At 42.7% G+C, this 16,111-nt stretch overlaps 1 protein-coding gene across 3 annotated transcripts in view; it reads left to right on the forward strand.

Annotated features, from left to right (window-relative positions):
* Positions 1-224: 224 nt before the first annotated feature.
* The window catches only part of INO80 (INO80 complex ATPase subunit), a 166,431-nt gene continuing 150,544 nt past the window's right edge, over positions 225-16,111 (forward strand). The window contains exon 1 of one of the 3 annotated variants that reach the window (XM_061611396.1): positions 225-708. The gene's annotated coding sequence lies outside the window, so the exon portion shown is untranslated. Of the gene's footprint in view, positions 709-902; positions 1,112-16,111 lie in introns of those variants that run through there. The other 2 variants (XM_061611394.1, XM_061611395.1) reach the window with 2 other exon arrangements.

The following is a 16,111-nucleotide window of genomic DNA, read 5'->3' on the forward strand; positions in this document are numbered from 1 at the left end:
CTTTGGAAATAAGTCTTTTCAACTACTCTTCTTCAAATACTGTAGTGTCAGCACTTATATGGGGCCTACCAGGATCAGCACAACCCCACCCCTCACCACAGATGTAACGTCAACCACTACGTCATTTGCAGGGAGCTCCTGTTGGAATTTGACTCTCGCGAGCTTTTTGCTAGTGCCTCGCGCGAGAATTGCCAACTCACGCTAGTTTCTTCGGCCGAAACCATTCGGCAATTTCCGTCACCACCAGACCCAATCAGTCGAACAACGAACGAATCGATGCTAAAGGGGTCCTTGTGGGTTCTCCGTGGGGGGAAAAGCATGGAATGTGGGCTCGCGAACAGTGTAGCGTTTGCAGCTTACTTCGCTGCCGAGTATTTCTAAGTTGGGGCTCGGACTGCCAGCTAGGAGTGCCGAGTTCGATTGTTCTGGCCTGGCCATGGCGCTTCTCCTCCCCCCCGCCATGGCTCCCCGTGTCCCTGCTCCTCTCCTCTCAGTGAGCGAAAGTGGCCGCCGCCGCCGTCCCAGCGCCCGCAGCCGCCGCCTCCTCAGCAGCAAAAGCGCGGCCGCCATCTTGGCGAGGCAGAAGCCGAGAAGCACCGCGGCAGGAAACAAGCAGCGCCAACGCAGCGCGGGGCGACAGGCCGGGAGGAGAGATCGGGGCGGGCAGCTCAGAAGCCATCCCCGCCCCAAGCCGGGCCACGCACCCAGGTAAGATGCGGTGGCTCCCGGGTCAGGGCAGGTGGCAGCGCAACAGGGACCCACTAGACCAGGCCCCGGCTTCAACCCCAATCCAGCCCCTCCTTCCCGCTCCCTCAGCAGCGGCCCCGGCAGCCGGGCCTTCTCTTAAAGTGACAGGCCCCTTCTCTCCTCTGGGGCGGAGGGAATGAGGACACACACACACCTCACAGTGTGGAGGGGGCGGAACCCCAGAAGCTGCCCCTCTCCCACAAAACGCTTGAGTAGGCTGAGGAAAGTTGTCCTTGGCGGGGCCTGTGCCGCCTACTAGCAGCATGCGGCTGGTGAGGTTGTGTTGGTCACACCCAGTCCACGAGCACACGTGCGCGCCCCGCGCTGTGGATGAAGGCGGAGGACGAGGAAACAGGAGTTTAGTGTATGGGCTTGACAACTTAATTAGTGTCCCGTTTTAGCCTGTAGAATTGCCAGCCGCGCCCCTTGCTATAATCCATAGCCCGTTGAAGTATGTGGCTAAACTGTTATTCGTTTAGGGGATTCAGGATTGTAGTTGCTGAACTATAGCTAGTGTCAAGTATAAAATAAATAATGAGCACATGTCACGGGATGCCAGTTAGTATATCGGTTTTGCAATTTTAATCTGTACATTTCACATGTGTTCACATAGATTATGTAGAGCACATGCAAGAAGATGTAAATGATTAGTAGGTCACACCGCAAGTGGTTCTTGGCATTTTGATTTAGGATGTGTATAGTGCTTGCACTCCAGATTGCATTGCAAAATGTCTGGCTGCTGGATCGTCCTCAGTAACTGGAAATTACTGGCTGGCAATCATTGTGTACTGTTGGTTGAATAATTCCATGTTTTAACTGGAAGGCCTGACTACAGCTGGCAGCATAACATGATGACGATCACTTCCTTTGCTCCCTGATGCAGGAGGGGCACCCTATCTCATAAATGTATTTGTCATAGTTCAGTTTGCCAGTGCCCCAAACCAACTGGTAATAGTGGTGAGTGTTTCTGTTATTTAGACATGTTCAGGATGCAAAATAATGAAAAGTCTGACTTCTATTCCACTTCCTGATGTGTTGGCAATTTCTTGGGCAAAACTAGATTTGAAAAGGGAAAAACTAAATGCCAGAATTTACTATCATACCAAGGGCTGTGGTGGTCTACGTTAGTTAGATCTGCAGTTGTAAAGAATTGCCATATTGCAGTGGGGTTCAGTTTCTTCGTTCCATCTGAATCGGTAGAGGCTGTTGAGGAACTAGACAGGTGTCTGGAGGCAGTGATGTGCAGGATGTGGGCCAAGAAACTGAAACTAAATTCTGAAAAGACAGAGGTGTTATGCATTCCAAGTTCTTGAGTTCAGGAGTTGGGAAGACAGCTTGCTCTGGTTGGGGTTGCACTATGCTGGAAGGAGGTTAGGGATACTCCTTGATCCAACATTGTCACTGGAACCTCAGGTGGCCCCAGTGGCTAGGAGTGCCTATTTCCCATCCTGACCAGTTTGCCAGCTTTGGCCCCTTTTAGACAGAGATTACTTGGTTGCTGTACTCCATGTTCTGATAACTTCCAGATTGGATTATTGTAATGCATTCTACGTGAGGCTGCCCTTAAGATGACTTGGAAACTTCAACTGGTCCAAAATGCAGTGGATTACTGCCTAGTGTTGCTGTTAGAACTCATATAACCCTCTGTTCTAAAACAGTTGCATTGCTTGCCAGTTCATTTGTGGGCCCAATTCAAGCTACTCACGTTAATGTTTAAAGCCCTAAATGACATAGGCCCCAAATACCTGAGACAGTCTCCTTTCCTATAGACCCTCTTGGGTGCACCATCAGAAGTCTGGGGGATAGTGGCCCGGGAGAGGGCTTTCTCTGTGGCAGCCCCTAAGTTGTGGAATTCCCTGTCTACAGAGGTGTGTGTAGCACCTTTGCTGTGCAGTTTTTGTGAATGCTAAAGATGCACCTCTTTATCATGGCCTTTAGCACCTGAAAAGTGTGTTTTCAAGACGCACCCTATTCCTGTGATTGTAATATATTTTAATGGTTTTTAATACTGTATTTTAAATTACTGTAACCAATCCTGGAGCCTAATGGTCAAAGGGAGGCAATACATATAATGCTAACAGTAACAACAATAATAAATAGAACAAATATTTCAGAATTGTGGATATAAAACTTCTGACGCAAAGGAGACTGGTTCATCTGCTGCTGGGATGGCTAACATGCAGCCCTTCAGATGCTGCTGAACTACAGCTCCTATCAGCTCCAGCTGTCATGGCCAATGGTAGACGACAGTGGGAGGTGTAGCTCAGCAATAACTGGAGGACTATAGGTTAGATATTGTAGGGCTGTTTTGACCTGAGCTTGATCGATTTTTGTTTGTTTGTTTAGTGCTTCAAAATTAGACTGCTTATGATTTTACAATCTTAATTATAGAAGCTAAAAGCAAAACATTCAACTAGAATATCTTGTATTACTACTTGAAACAATTAGTAGCATGAGAGAACATGTGTAGGCTCAGTAGTCAAAGGTTAAAGCTTGTTACATACACTGCTAATCATTTACACAGTACTTCAAAATTGCAAAGCACAATATAGTGTTTGCCCTCAAAACATCTATGTAGCTTGCTAATATTATCATTCCACAGATGAGTAATGGAGATGTATAGTCTAGTCTAATCTTCTCTATCATGTACTTGAAAGTAAGTCTCACCAAGTTTAATGGAACTGATTCCCAAGTGTGTGTTGTAGTGTAACTTCAGTATAGTTTTCTCCAGTCGCATATCAAGTCTTTGGAAAAGGTAGAACTTGAACCTGCCTCCCAAATCCAAAACAAAGCCTCACTAGATTACCCTAGCAATCTTTTCTACTCTGTTATTTGATAACTATGAATATGTTACTTGTTCTTCAACTGTAGATAGTCACAGACTGAAACAAAAAATGAAACTTAACATTTCATCCATTGTGGTTTTTCTGTTTACTGAAATGGTTACAGAACTTGAAGAAAAAGCAAAGAACAGAAGAACAGTAAATTAGGACTAACTAATTTTCCCATTATGGTGGTAAAATGCTTTTGCATTACTAAAATGCACCACAACAAATTTACAAGACAACTGTGTTCTGAGTAAACATAGAAGCACCTGATCCAATGAAGATGTCTGTGAAGTTCCACAGATGTCATGTGCTAGCTATGAAACACCCCATACACTAGTTTTGTATGAGGGTAAAAGATCTGTGTGAGAGACATATGTATCACTTATGTGTTACTCCCTCGGTTATGTTTTCTACCACACAAAAAGAAAATTTACTACATACAACAGTATTAAAGCACACACTTGTGGTTGCATTACTTAGCAGCCCTTCTCATAGCAGCTAATAGGAAATTATGTAACTTAAGCTGCTGAAAAGTCATCCATTATCAAGTTATTTATAGCTTTCTGTCATTTGTTATAGGTAGGTCTTCACCTGTGTCAGGTATTTTCATGTCCTGGTTTGATTTCAACCTTCCTTGTTAGAGAAGAATTACTTCACTTTTCTTGAATAAGGTTTTCTGCAAAGACCAAGTTAATCATGCCTTTATCGGGGTAGGGCACTTTTTTCTAGATTATGCTGTCAATTTGAGATAACTGCTTTGCTATCCTGAACCAGTAGCATGCATGTGTTTTAGTACTGCAGACTTCCGCAAAATGTATACATTTTCAAATAGTATCTCTGGATAAGTCCCATACAAGCATCTGATTAAAAGCTTGTGCAGGTTTTAGGTATGGTAAAATCCACAACCCAGAACTGATTATTGTAGGGATTTGTGTGAGATCACATTCCTGTTGTTTTTTTCTTCATCACTGCCATTGTGTGGGAATGCACCAAAAGTCACAGCTCGGCTGTCAGTGGCCGCTAAAGTCAGTGTAGCAGTAGCTTAATAAAGTTGGGATCCTATGCACTTCCAGCAGCAAAGTCAACAACAAAAGAGTGCTACTTTAAACAAGAATGAACACAACTGACTGACATTCCCACAGCATCCATGACAACACCAGTGACACCTGCAAAAAACAGCATTGTGTGTTGATAACTGCAGAGTAGCCAGGACTGGAAGGATCCAGTCCATTTCTTATGGTGGTGGAACGCATCCCCACTGCCACTCTTCCTCTCACATCAGTTTAGCAGTCACAAAAACACACTAGTGTCCTCACTAGTTCAGATCACCATGTTGCAGTCACCACAGTCCAGCAGTTGCCATCAGTAGCTCCTGCTGGGAGGAAAGGGGGGATATAAATCAAATAATAATCAAATAAAATAATAAATAAATCAGTAGCCATGCTGCTTCCTGCAGTTCATCTCCTTCTATATCACAAACAATCTACTAATAGTCACACTTCTGTTAGGCAAAAATGCACAGGGCACACACAGGGAATGAAGTATGGATGCTTCAAGTTACAACATGCAATCAGCTCTATAGCTCATTTGGAAGAAAGTATTTATGATTTAGTCATTCTATTTATAATCCTGCCCTACAATCAAATAATTCCAGGATGGTTACATATAAACGACAATAAAATCATTGCATACAAAATATAAACCATCAGCTTAAAAGTTAATAAAAATATTAATAAACAGAAAGCAATCACAACATAACCTCTGAATCTTAGCTTGCTTACTCCCAAATCCATGGGTTTCCTAGAAGAAGGGTTCAAGGCCCAGTAAGGAACACTGTCTGTGATCAAAAGGAATTGGCTTATACCAGGAGGGAGCAGGGAGCCAATGGACAAACAGAAATGGTAGTTACAGCAAAATCATGGGAAGCAACCTTGTGAGCTCCCTGGTAGATCAACAAGAAAGAGGATTAAAATGGAAAATAAGAGATGGCAGTTTAAGTCCTAGGCTGGAGAAATCTTAAAACAAACCACCACAATGCAAAACCTACCTTATATAGCGGGTTACATTCCAGACCCCCGCCGAAGAGCGAAAATTGCTGGGAAGTGGGACATAGCCTGAAGCCTGCTGCTGCTCCAACGCGATCAGCTCTACAGTACAGCTGATCACGTGCTACAGCTGATCAGCTGTAGCGCACGATCAGCTATAGCGTGTGGAGCTTCAGGAGCCAAGCGCTGCCAAGTGGCTGGAGCTCCCTGCACTACAGCTGATTGCGCTCTATAGCTGATCACTATCAGCTGTAGCGCGGGGAGCTCCAGCTGACAGTGCTTGGCCCCTGAAACTCCCCGCACTACAGCTGATTGCCCCGCTGGTGCCATATAAGCGGGGCACCGAAAAGTGGGGCCCTACTGTAGTTGCCAGCCTTAGCAGCCAGTAGATGCAAAAAAAAGGTAGAGATGACATGCCCAGTAGAAGCCAGATTTCCCACTCAACAGAGCAACTCCCTAATCAAATATCTACAAGAGAAAACTTATAATGGGGCCTTTGTAGTCTCCCAGCCCTCTTACCCACAGGCATAAACAAGGAATGGGGAGGATTTATATAAAGCTGTTGTTCTCTATGCCAACTTGTTTAGAATACATGTGGTTCTAGGTTTGAACCTGTACACAGGCTCCATGTGAAGGAGGCTGGGAAGGGCCTATCAACAGCGGCACACCTGAGATTGTCAGAGATGCATAGTATTTGGTGGCTGTGGTGGTTGAACCCAAAATTGTGGCTTGTAGGTTCCTTCTCCTGGTGGTGTAGCTGCTGTGAGTTCAAGGAAGCCCCTATTCCTGCAGAAAAGGGAGGTAGGAATAATGCCAATTTACCCAATGCACAGCTAAGGTGTTCCAGAGCAGGAAAATATGACAGAGACTTTCTAGATTGGTCCTGCATGGATAAGGTATTACAGGTTCATGGCCATGTAGCTGTTAACCAACACTAGCTTGCTTCCCATTGTGAATCCCACCATTAAGACAGCTGAAATGAATAACAAATGAAAGGGAATCTTTATGTGCTAGCTCTTACCACATAGGAACAGATGAAACAAACCTTTTATTAAACAACATCAGTGCTGAAGTATCAACACCAAGATATTAGAGTTGCCAGCCTTCTGTTCTAGCAGGGCTTCTATGTCTTTTCACCAAAGTTTCTACTTGTGTGTTTTAAGTTATCCAGACATGCAGACAGAATGTTATATCTCTAAGCTTAATTTTTTATAATTACTTGTTTTTAACTTTTTAATTGATAATTTTAAGGTTTCTTGTAAACTGCTTAGAGGGTTTTTTTACTATTCAGCAGTACATACTTTTTGATAAATAAATGAAATACGCTGTTCACTGTGTTTACCTGAGATGTGTGTTCCTTTTTATATACTGCTGTGGCTTTGCTGTAGTTGTGCAGAATTAATGAGGAGCCCATCCTCTGTTGTGGCTGGGGAGGTAGAGTAAGATGATTTGGATGAAGAAGTGGTATTGGGCTCTCCGCTGACTCTGTTAAAACTATTTTTACTCATCCTGCGTTTTCTGCCAGTCTTACATTATGTCATCACTAGGAACAAGATCAGTGTCTAACCAAGCATAGGAGCTCAAGTCCCACTACTCCCCAACTATATCCCAGATGCAGCCCATGTTTTTACCCCGACCCGCAGAGTTGGGCTGGTGTTACAGTTGTGTCTGCATAAACATGGTGTTGTGTCAGTGTGGAACCCAGATGCCAGCATATCTTTGAGTTCTGCAGGCTTAAGAAGAACTAGTTGGTATCTTTTCTTTATCCAGCTGATGTAAGTCGAGGAGAGGATGCCAATGTAAATTTGAGTAGTCACTTAATTCATGCACTTCTATTCCATACGCATGCCTGCTTTTTTTTATTCTAAAACATGAATTGCTAACCTTTTTGGCCTGAGAACTGGATTCATTCTTGGGTCAATCTTCCAGAGGCCACATGCTAGTGGTGTGTGTGGACACTCCACATGCACACTACACACACAGATCTTCCCCCCCCAGCTGATCCATGCACTGTTACCTCCACCTGTTGAGTGTATATCTTGCAGCTGTAAAAGGCCAGAGAAAAGTGATAACTGAGAATTAGTAGTTGTCTGAACCTGTAGAGTGCAACTCCGAACTTTTCCTAACCCACTCATCAGATTCATTCCTGTGTCTTGATGGGGATGCAGATTTTTCCCTTTCCTCTCAACAGATGATTGATCTGATGAGAGGGGAAGGGGCAATTTGCATCTCCATGATGGTGCTGCACTGGTCAGAGAGAAAGACGAAAGTGGCAGCCATAACAATATGCAATTTGTCAAGTTTTTTCCCCTGCCACCAAAATTATTGGGCACTTGGAGGGGTCTTAGAAAATTGGGGGTTTTGGAGGAGGGGGGCGAAAGCCACAATAAAACCATTTTGCTTGTTATACGACCAACCATTAAATGTAAGTTTATAATGTGGAAAAGTATGATGAGGGGAAATAATATAATGTTTTAAAGCACATTATTCTGATTCAGTTGAATATGACCCATTCTAGGAGATATTGCATAATATTTCTAATTAGGTGGAATTTTGTTGATTGAATTATAACTGTTTATATCTTTGTGTGCATTAGCAGTAGTAGTGACCTTCATGAACTTCCCTGTCCTGCTATATGGTTTGTGTCTAGGATAACCATACCTCACTGGTTCTCTCCATTCCACTTGGTTTAGGCTATGCCACTGTATATATGTTCTTGTTTTAAACACTCCAGCTCCCTCATATTGGTTCTGAGGCTTCTAACATTAGCATCAGCATATAAACACTCCAACATTGTGTTACTCCCCAGATAAATTTGGCATATCGTCCTCCACCCAGATGTGTACATGAAGGCAATGGAGAACAACTCGCTTATTCCTTTTAGCCCTTAGAGCATGATAGCTCCACTTTGCTTCTTTTCACAAATAGAAGGTTGCTTCATAGCCTGTGCAATCTCCAGTTAATCATGGATATATTTTTAATTGGGCCACAGAAGTTTGTGTGTGTCCAAACAGTTCACATCAATATAGCAGGAGGGTACTGGACCCCTTCACTGTGGGCTAGGCGTTGTTGTTGTTGTTGTTATGTGCCTTCAAGTCGATTACGACTTACTGCAACCCTATGAATCAGTGACCTCCAAGAGCATCTGTCATGAACCACCCTGTTCAGAACTTGTAAGTTCAGGTCTGTGGATTCTTTTATGGAATCAATCCATCTCTTGTTTGGCCTTCCTCTTTTTCTACCACTTTCTGTTTTTCCCAGCATTATTGTCTTTTCTAGTGAATCATGTCTTCTCATTATGTCTCCAAAGTATGATAACCTCAGTTTCATCATTTTAGCTTCTAGTGACAGTTCTGGTTTAATTTGTTCTAACACCTAATTAGTTGTCTTTTTCGCAATCCATGGTGTGCAAAACTCTCATCCAACACCACATTTCAAATGAGTTGATTTTTCTCTTATCCGCTTTTTTTACTGTCCAACTTTCACATCCAGACATAGAAATCGGGAATACCACGGTCTGAATGATCCTGACTTTAGTGTTCAACGATACATCTTTGCATTTGAGAACCTTTTCTAGTTCTCTCATAGCTGCCCTCCCCAGTCCTAGCCTCCTTCTGATTTCTTGACTGTTGTCTCCATTTTGGTTAATGACTGTGCCAAGGTATTGATAATCCTTGACAAGTTCAATGTCCTCATTGTCAACTTTAAAGTTACATAAATATTTTGTTGTCATTACTTCAGTCTTTTTGGCATTGAGTGCAGTCCTGCTTTTGTGCTTTCCTCTTTAACTTTCACCAGCATTCATTTCAAATCATTACTGGTTTCTGCTAGTAGTATGGTAATTTTCACACCTCCTTCATCTTGGTCCACTTTCTGTATGATATGTTCTGCGTACAGATTAAACAAATAGGGTGATAAAATACACCCCTGTCTCACACCCTTTCTGATGGGGAACCAATCAGTTTCTCCATATTCTGTCCTTACAGTAGCCTCTTGTGCAGAGTATAGGTTGCACATCAGGACAATCAGATGCTGTGGCATTTCTTTTAAAGCATTCCATAGTTTTTCATGATCTACAAAGTTAAAGGCTTTGCTGTAATCTAAAACACAGGGTGATTTTCTTCTGAAATTCCTTGGTTGGTTCCATTATCCAACATATGCTTGCGATATGATCTCTGGTGCCTCTTCCCTTTCTAAATCCAGCTTGGATGTTTGGCATTTCTCACTCCATATATGGTAAGAGCCTTTGTTGTAGAATCTTGAGCATTACTTTACTTGCATGGGGATATTAAGGCAATAGTTTGATAATTACTGCATTCCCTGGGATCCCCTTTCTTTGGAATTGGGATATATATTGAACGCTTCTAGTCTGTAGGCCATTGTTTAGTTTTCCATATTAGGATTGTAATTGAAGTATGTTTTGTCCACTGAATAAGAGAGAATATTATTTTCAAACTTCTGCAATATTCATATAAAAATGATGAAGCAGTCCATGCTTTTGTAAAAACCAGGATACCTATTAAACTGCATTCCCCAGTATAGACCAAGGCAAATTTTAAGATCCTCTGAGGAGACCCTGCTGGTTGTTCCTTGCTAGCAGATTGTCACTTGCTGACAACGTGGAAGTGAGACTTCTTAGTGATAACACCCACCCTCTGCAATGCCCTTCCTTGGGTGTTTCAGGAGGTGGAGACAGTAATGACCTTTAAATGTCTTTTTAGAACTTACATGTTTACCCAAGCTTTCTTGGACTCTGACATTTATTTATTTATTTGCTTTCCACACTGCACAGTTGTATTTGTGATATACATTCTGTTGCATTTTGTTTTCATCTCGTTTTTTAGAAATTTTATTGATTGTTGTATTTTTATTTTTATGTAAACTGCTTAGAGATTTTTATTCTATTAAGTGGTATAACAAAAATAATAAAATTATTATTATTATTTAATTTATATCCCGCCCTTCCTCCCAGCAGGACCCCTGGGCGGCAAACAAAAGCAGTAAAAATACTTTAAAACATCATAAAAACAGACCTTAAAATACATTAAAACAAAACAACTTTAAAAACATTCTTTAAAAAAAGCTTTAAAAACATCTTAAATAAAAAGGGTTAAAAACATATTGTTTGGGGGGGAAGGTTTTAAAAAAACATACTAAAAGCAATTCCAGCACAGAGGCAAACTAATAATAAGATTGAAAAATAAGATTGAAATATACTTTTACTTTTGCACTTATATACTCTGTGAGGAGTGATGTCAGTAGTATGCACTTTCTGACCTGCACTGTTAATGGCACAAAAGTTATGACATCTGTATTGTGCTGGCAAATACAAGAGGCACTATCATGTGAACTGTTGACATATGTGAGCTTGAATGTTTTGCCATATACAAGTTATGGATTTTGCAACAGCCTCTTCTAGATGTTGGTGCATAGCATTCCAGTCCACATTTTCCTGTATTATTTCAGTACCATGTGTGATGTTTTGTATCCCTGTCAGCGAACTACTTGCCCATGATTTGATCATGGATGAAGGTGCAGATCTGGTGTATATTACTGAGATCTGGGTGAGTGAGCTGGGAAAAGATTCTGATCCAGCTTTGCCCACCTGGATACTTGCTGCAACATCAGCATAGGCTACAGGGGGGCGGGGGTGGAGGAGTTGCTATGGTCCATGGAAATTCCTTCTCAATCACCAGGATACCACTCTGCCTTGGAGCTGGCTGTGAGGGCCTACATCTGGTGCTGAGGCCAAGGAGACTGTAAACTAGGATTGCTGCTCGTGTATTGTCCACCCTGCTGCCTGGCAGCTTCTCTGACTGAGCTGGTGGAGGCAGTTGTAGTCCTGGGTGATTTAATATCCATGCTGACGCTGCCTCTAGGGTTCTGGCTCAGGGTTATCTCTACATGTCACCCGTCCATATGGGTTTTGCTCCAGATGGAGGAAGGGGTGATCTGGAGATAGGAGTGGATGTCACTCTGTTGTCATAGTCAGATCACCTCCTGGTTTTTGGATTTATGGCTATGATCTTCCCCTGCAGAGGTGGTGGGCAGATTAAGATGGTCTGCCCATGGAGACTGATGGAATCCAATGTATTCATGAATGCTCAGGGGGTAGGGTCCAGTAGATAGAACAGATGAGCCTTTTGAAGCCCTTGTCATGCTGTGGAACAAGACACATTGGGCTCTTAACACCTTTGCCCCTGTGCACTGTCTCTGGCATTTTGGAGCCTGTTTTGCACCTTGATACACCATTGATTTAACGACAATGAAACAGTCCAGATGATGGCTAGAGTGCAAGTGGCAAAAGAGTCGCTGTGAGGCCAACCAGGTACGAGTGAAACAACATAACCATGCTTACTGTGTGGCAGTGAGGGAAGCAAAGAATGCATCCTGAAGTAGCCATCCAGTGGAGCTTTTTGTATTGTCCAGAGTCTGTTAATGGAGTTTTAGGCACTTTGCAAGGCACTTTGAGGGTAAAGTTACTTGCTTCCATAGCAATCTTAATGTCACACTAACATTCACTATAGTCCCCAATAAAGTATCCAGTGTAGGATCTGCTGCAATTTCTTGGGATCAGTTTATAATGTAGACAAGGTGTTTGCAATAATGCAGCCAGCAACGTGTCTTCTTTCCCTTCTTGGCTTATAAAAGCTTGCCAAGAGGACATGACTAAGTGGATCCAGGGTGTAGTCAACATGTCTTTGTGGAAGAGAGTGATCCCAGCCGCCCTGAAAAAGGTGATGATCCAACCGTTCCTGAAAAAGCCCACCTTAGACCCATTGGTTTGTGACAACTACCACCTTGCCACAAATACCCCCCTTTTTAGGGAAGGTGATCAAGAGGATTGTGGCGCAGCAGTTGCAAGTACTCTTAGATGAAACAGATTATCCTGACCCATGTCAATCTTGGTTCAGGCCTGGTTTATGGGACTAAATCAGCTTTGTTGGGAGAAGGATGGGGGAATGCAACCCTATTATTCTTACTTGATCTCTCAATGACTTTGATACCACTGACCATGGTATCCTTCTGAGCTGACTTGGTGAGATGGGTATTGGAGGCACTGTTTTGCAATGTTTCCGATCCTCTGTCCTGCGTTGGTTTCAGAGAATAGTATTGGGTGATTGTCTTTTATTTATTTATTTATTTTAAATATTTCTGTCCTGCCATTCTACCCTATAATAGGGCACTCAGGGCGGCTTACAAAAATAAAATCAAACACGTACATAATAAAATGGTAAACAGTAAAATCACAAAAACATTAAAATAAATTGAAATACATAAAATACAATACACACACACACACACACACACACACACACATGCATATATATATAGGGGGTGGTACTAAAGGGACTACAAAGGTAAAATTTAACATAGAAGGCATAAAATCAGTGTCCGGCTCTATCTTCAGGCTCTCCAGAACAAGATGGTTTTCAGAAGGCTCTGGAAAACCAACAGGGAGGGAGCAGAGCGGACTTCTTGGGGTAGGGTATTCCAGAGCTTGGGGGCCACAGCTGAAAAAGGTCTCTCCCGTGCGTGCCTGTCAGTCTAACATCTTTTATTCCAAGCACGCAGAGGAGACCAGAGGCAGCTGATCTTAAATCCCGGGCAGGTACATATGGGCATAAGCAGTCCCTCAGGTATATTGGTCCAAGGCCGTTTAGGGCTTTAAAGGTCAGAACCAGCACTTTGAATTGGGCCCAGAACCAAATTGGGAGCCAGTGGAGTCTATAAAGCCATGCTCCAGTTAACATTCTGGCTGCTGCATTTTGAACCAACTGCAATTTCCTAACCGTTTTCAAAGGCAGCCCCACATAGAGTGCATTACAGTAATCAAGCCTTGATGTCACCAATGCATGTGTCACTGTGGCCAAGTCAACTGCCTCCAGGAACAGATGCAGCTGGTAGACCAGTTTGAGTTGGCCAAAAGCACTCCTGGGTACTGCAGCCACCTGATACTCAAGCAGCAGGGCAGGATCCAGGAGGACTCCTAAACTGTGGACCTGCTCCTTCAAGGGGAGTGCAACCCCGTCCCTGGTGCAGTTTTTCCCTTGACCAGCAGTACTTCCGTCTTGTCTGGATTAAATTTCAGTTTGTTAGCCCACATCCAGCCCTTCACATCCTCCAGGCACCACTTTTGGCTCCCTGGCAGTTCTGCTGTGGGATGCCTCTGGGTACCATCTTGTCCCCAGTGCTGTTTAATATCTGTACGAAGCCCTTGGGAGCAGTCATCAGGAGATTTGGGAAATGGTGTTGTTACTATGCTGATGATAATCCAGCTGTATTTCTCTGTAACTTCTGAATTGAGAAATGCAGTGCAAGCCCTGGACCAGTGCCTGCTCTCGGTGGTGGGCCAGATGAAGACCAACAGATGTCTCTGAATCCTAATAAGATGGAAGTGCTGTGGATAGGTGGTTTCCAAAATCTGAATAATTGATTAATTGCCTGCTTTTGATGTGGCTGTATTCCCTCTGAAAGAGCAGGGTCATAGTCTTGGGGTCCCCTTGGACCCAGCTTTGTGGCTAGAGCTCCAGGTGACCTCAGTGGCTAGAAGTGCCTTTTACCAGCTTTGGTGTCTAACACAGATGCAGCTGTTTCTGGACTGGGATAGCCTGGCCATTGTCATCCTTGCTCTGGTAACTTCCAGGCTGGATTACTATAATGCACTCTACGTGGGCTGCCCTTGAGGTTGATCCAGAAACTGTAGCTGGTGTAAAATGTGGCAGTGCGCCTGCTCTCTGGGGCAGGATATCACCAACATGCTATCCCACTGCTGAAAGAATTGCACTAGCTGCCAGTCAGCTATCAGGCTAAGTTCAAAGTGCGTAAAGCTCTATAAAGCTTGGGACCGGGATACCTGAAATATCGTCTTGCCCCTTATATGCCCAGTTGATCATTGCGCTCTGCAGGTGGGGGCCTCCTGCAGATACCTTCTTATCAGGAGGCCAGTTCTGCACAACATAGAAAACAGACTTTTAGTGCTGTAGCACCTACCCATTGGAATTCACTCCAGAGACACGATTTCTGTTGTCTTTCTGGTGCCTACTGAAGACTTTCCACTTTCAACAAGCTTTTTAAAATAGATACCTTATCCCAGTCTGTGTCTGTACTGTAATTGTTTTTAATATGTTTTTAAAGATATTGTTAGTGTTTTATTATTGCTGCTCTGGGCTCCCTTTCGGAAGAAGGGTGGGATCTAAATTTCAAAATAAATAAATAACTTACATTAGATTCTACAATACAGAGCTGCCATATCAAGTCAGACAGATGATTAAATTAAGTATTGTGTTTCAAAACCTTTGGCTTGCAGGACCACTTTACACCTTGAGGTATTTGCTATACAATTCCTGTGGGGAATTCTCTGGTATTGTTCTAGAGAGCATGATTAGTTCACACAGAGCACTGGCCAAGTCACTTTGGCCTCACAGATTCCTCATATGAATTGAGCTTACACCCTAGAATATACCTAACATTCCCCTGCGGCTGTATGCTGCAGAGGCAGATCAGTAGTGTTGAGCAAACTTCCTTTTGTTACTGTTCTTCTCACTGAGGAACCCCTAATGCGTTTTCAAAGAGCCTAAGAATTCCCGAGGACAATATTTGAAAACCAGTGATCTTACTCAGTTTCAAGCTGAGATCTTTCTCAGCTTTTTGCCATGGGCTAGATACAAGTTCAAATATAAACAAAATATTTGTTCTATCCTGAATTATAATCCCTAATGAGAAAGGATTATGACATCAGTCAAATGATTTGGGCATTTTTTATCAAATGGTGTTTGATTGTGTTCTATTACCTAGTTGGACAGTTGTAGGAACAGACTTTGAAAATTCATTTCAGAAGGAAATATATCATTATAATGCCTTTTGGTACAGTATTTAAACTAGGAAAAGAGCATCCTGTCCTCAGTTGACAAGGGAGCGCACTGAAGAACTGTAGTGTGACAGAAGCTGAAGTAAACATGTTCTCAACTTGTAATGTGATGTCTGTTTTTGTAGAGACTTCATTTTTGTATTTACCTATCCAGGCCATGGCATTTAGGCATTGATCTTACAAAAGTAAGTTAATTTTCAGAAAGGAGCCATGATTTTGTTAGGTATGGTTTGCATTTGTGAATAGATTTGTGGATTAAGTACTAAATAGTCATCATATTGTTTTCCATTTATTCAGTCAGTTGCTTGATATTTATTTATTTTGTGATTTTAATTGATTTTGAGAATTTTAGATTGTAGATGTATAGGCTGGGCTACAAAAGTATTCCAAATTCTTAGATACAAAAAGATCTCAAATTCCTTGGCACCAGAATAACATTTTTAGGAACCAGTATCAAATGTTTCTACATCTTGGTCGCTGATCAGATAGACGCCTTGTATTTTGAAGTCTTCCAGCATAATTGAGCGGTGCACACTAACACTCCCTGATTATCCTCTCCCCTGTCATGTAAATTCCTCCTTCCTCTCACCAGCCTTCACCCTGGAAGCTGGTTTTAGAAA

This window comes from Rhineura floridana, chromosome 2 (genome assembly GCF_030035675.1).
Source record: "Rhineura floridana isolate rRhiFlo1 chromosome 2, rRhiFlo1.hap2, whole genome shotgun sequence".
Lineage (NCBI taxonomy): Eukaryota > Metazoa > Chordata > Lepidosauria > Squamata > Rhineuridae > Rhineura > Rhineura floridana.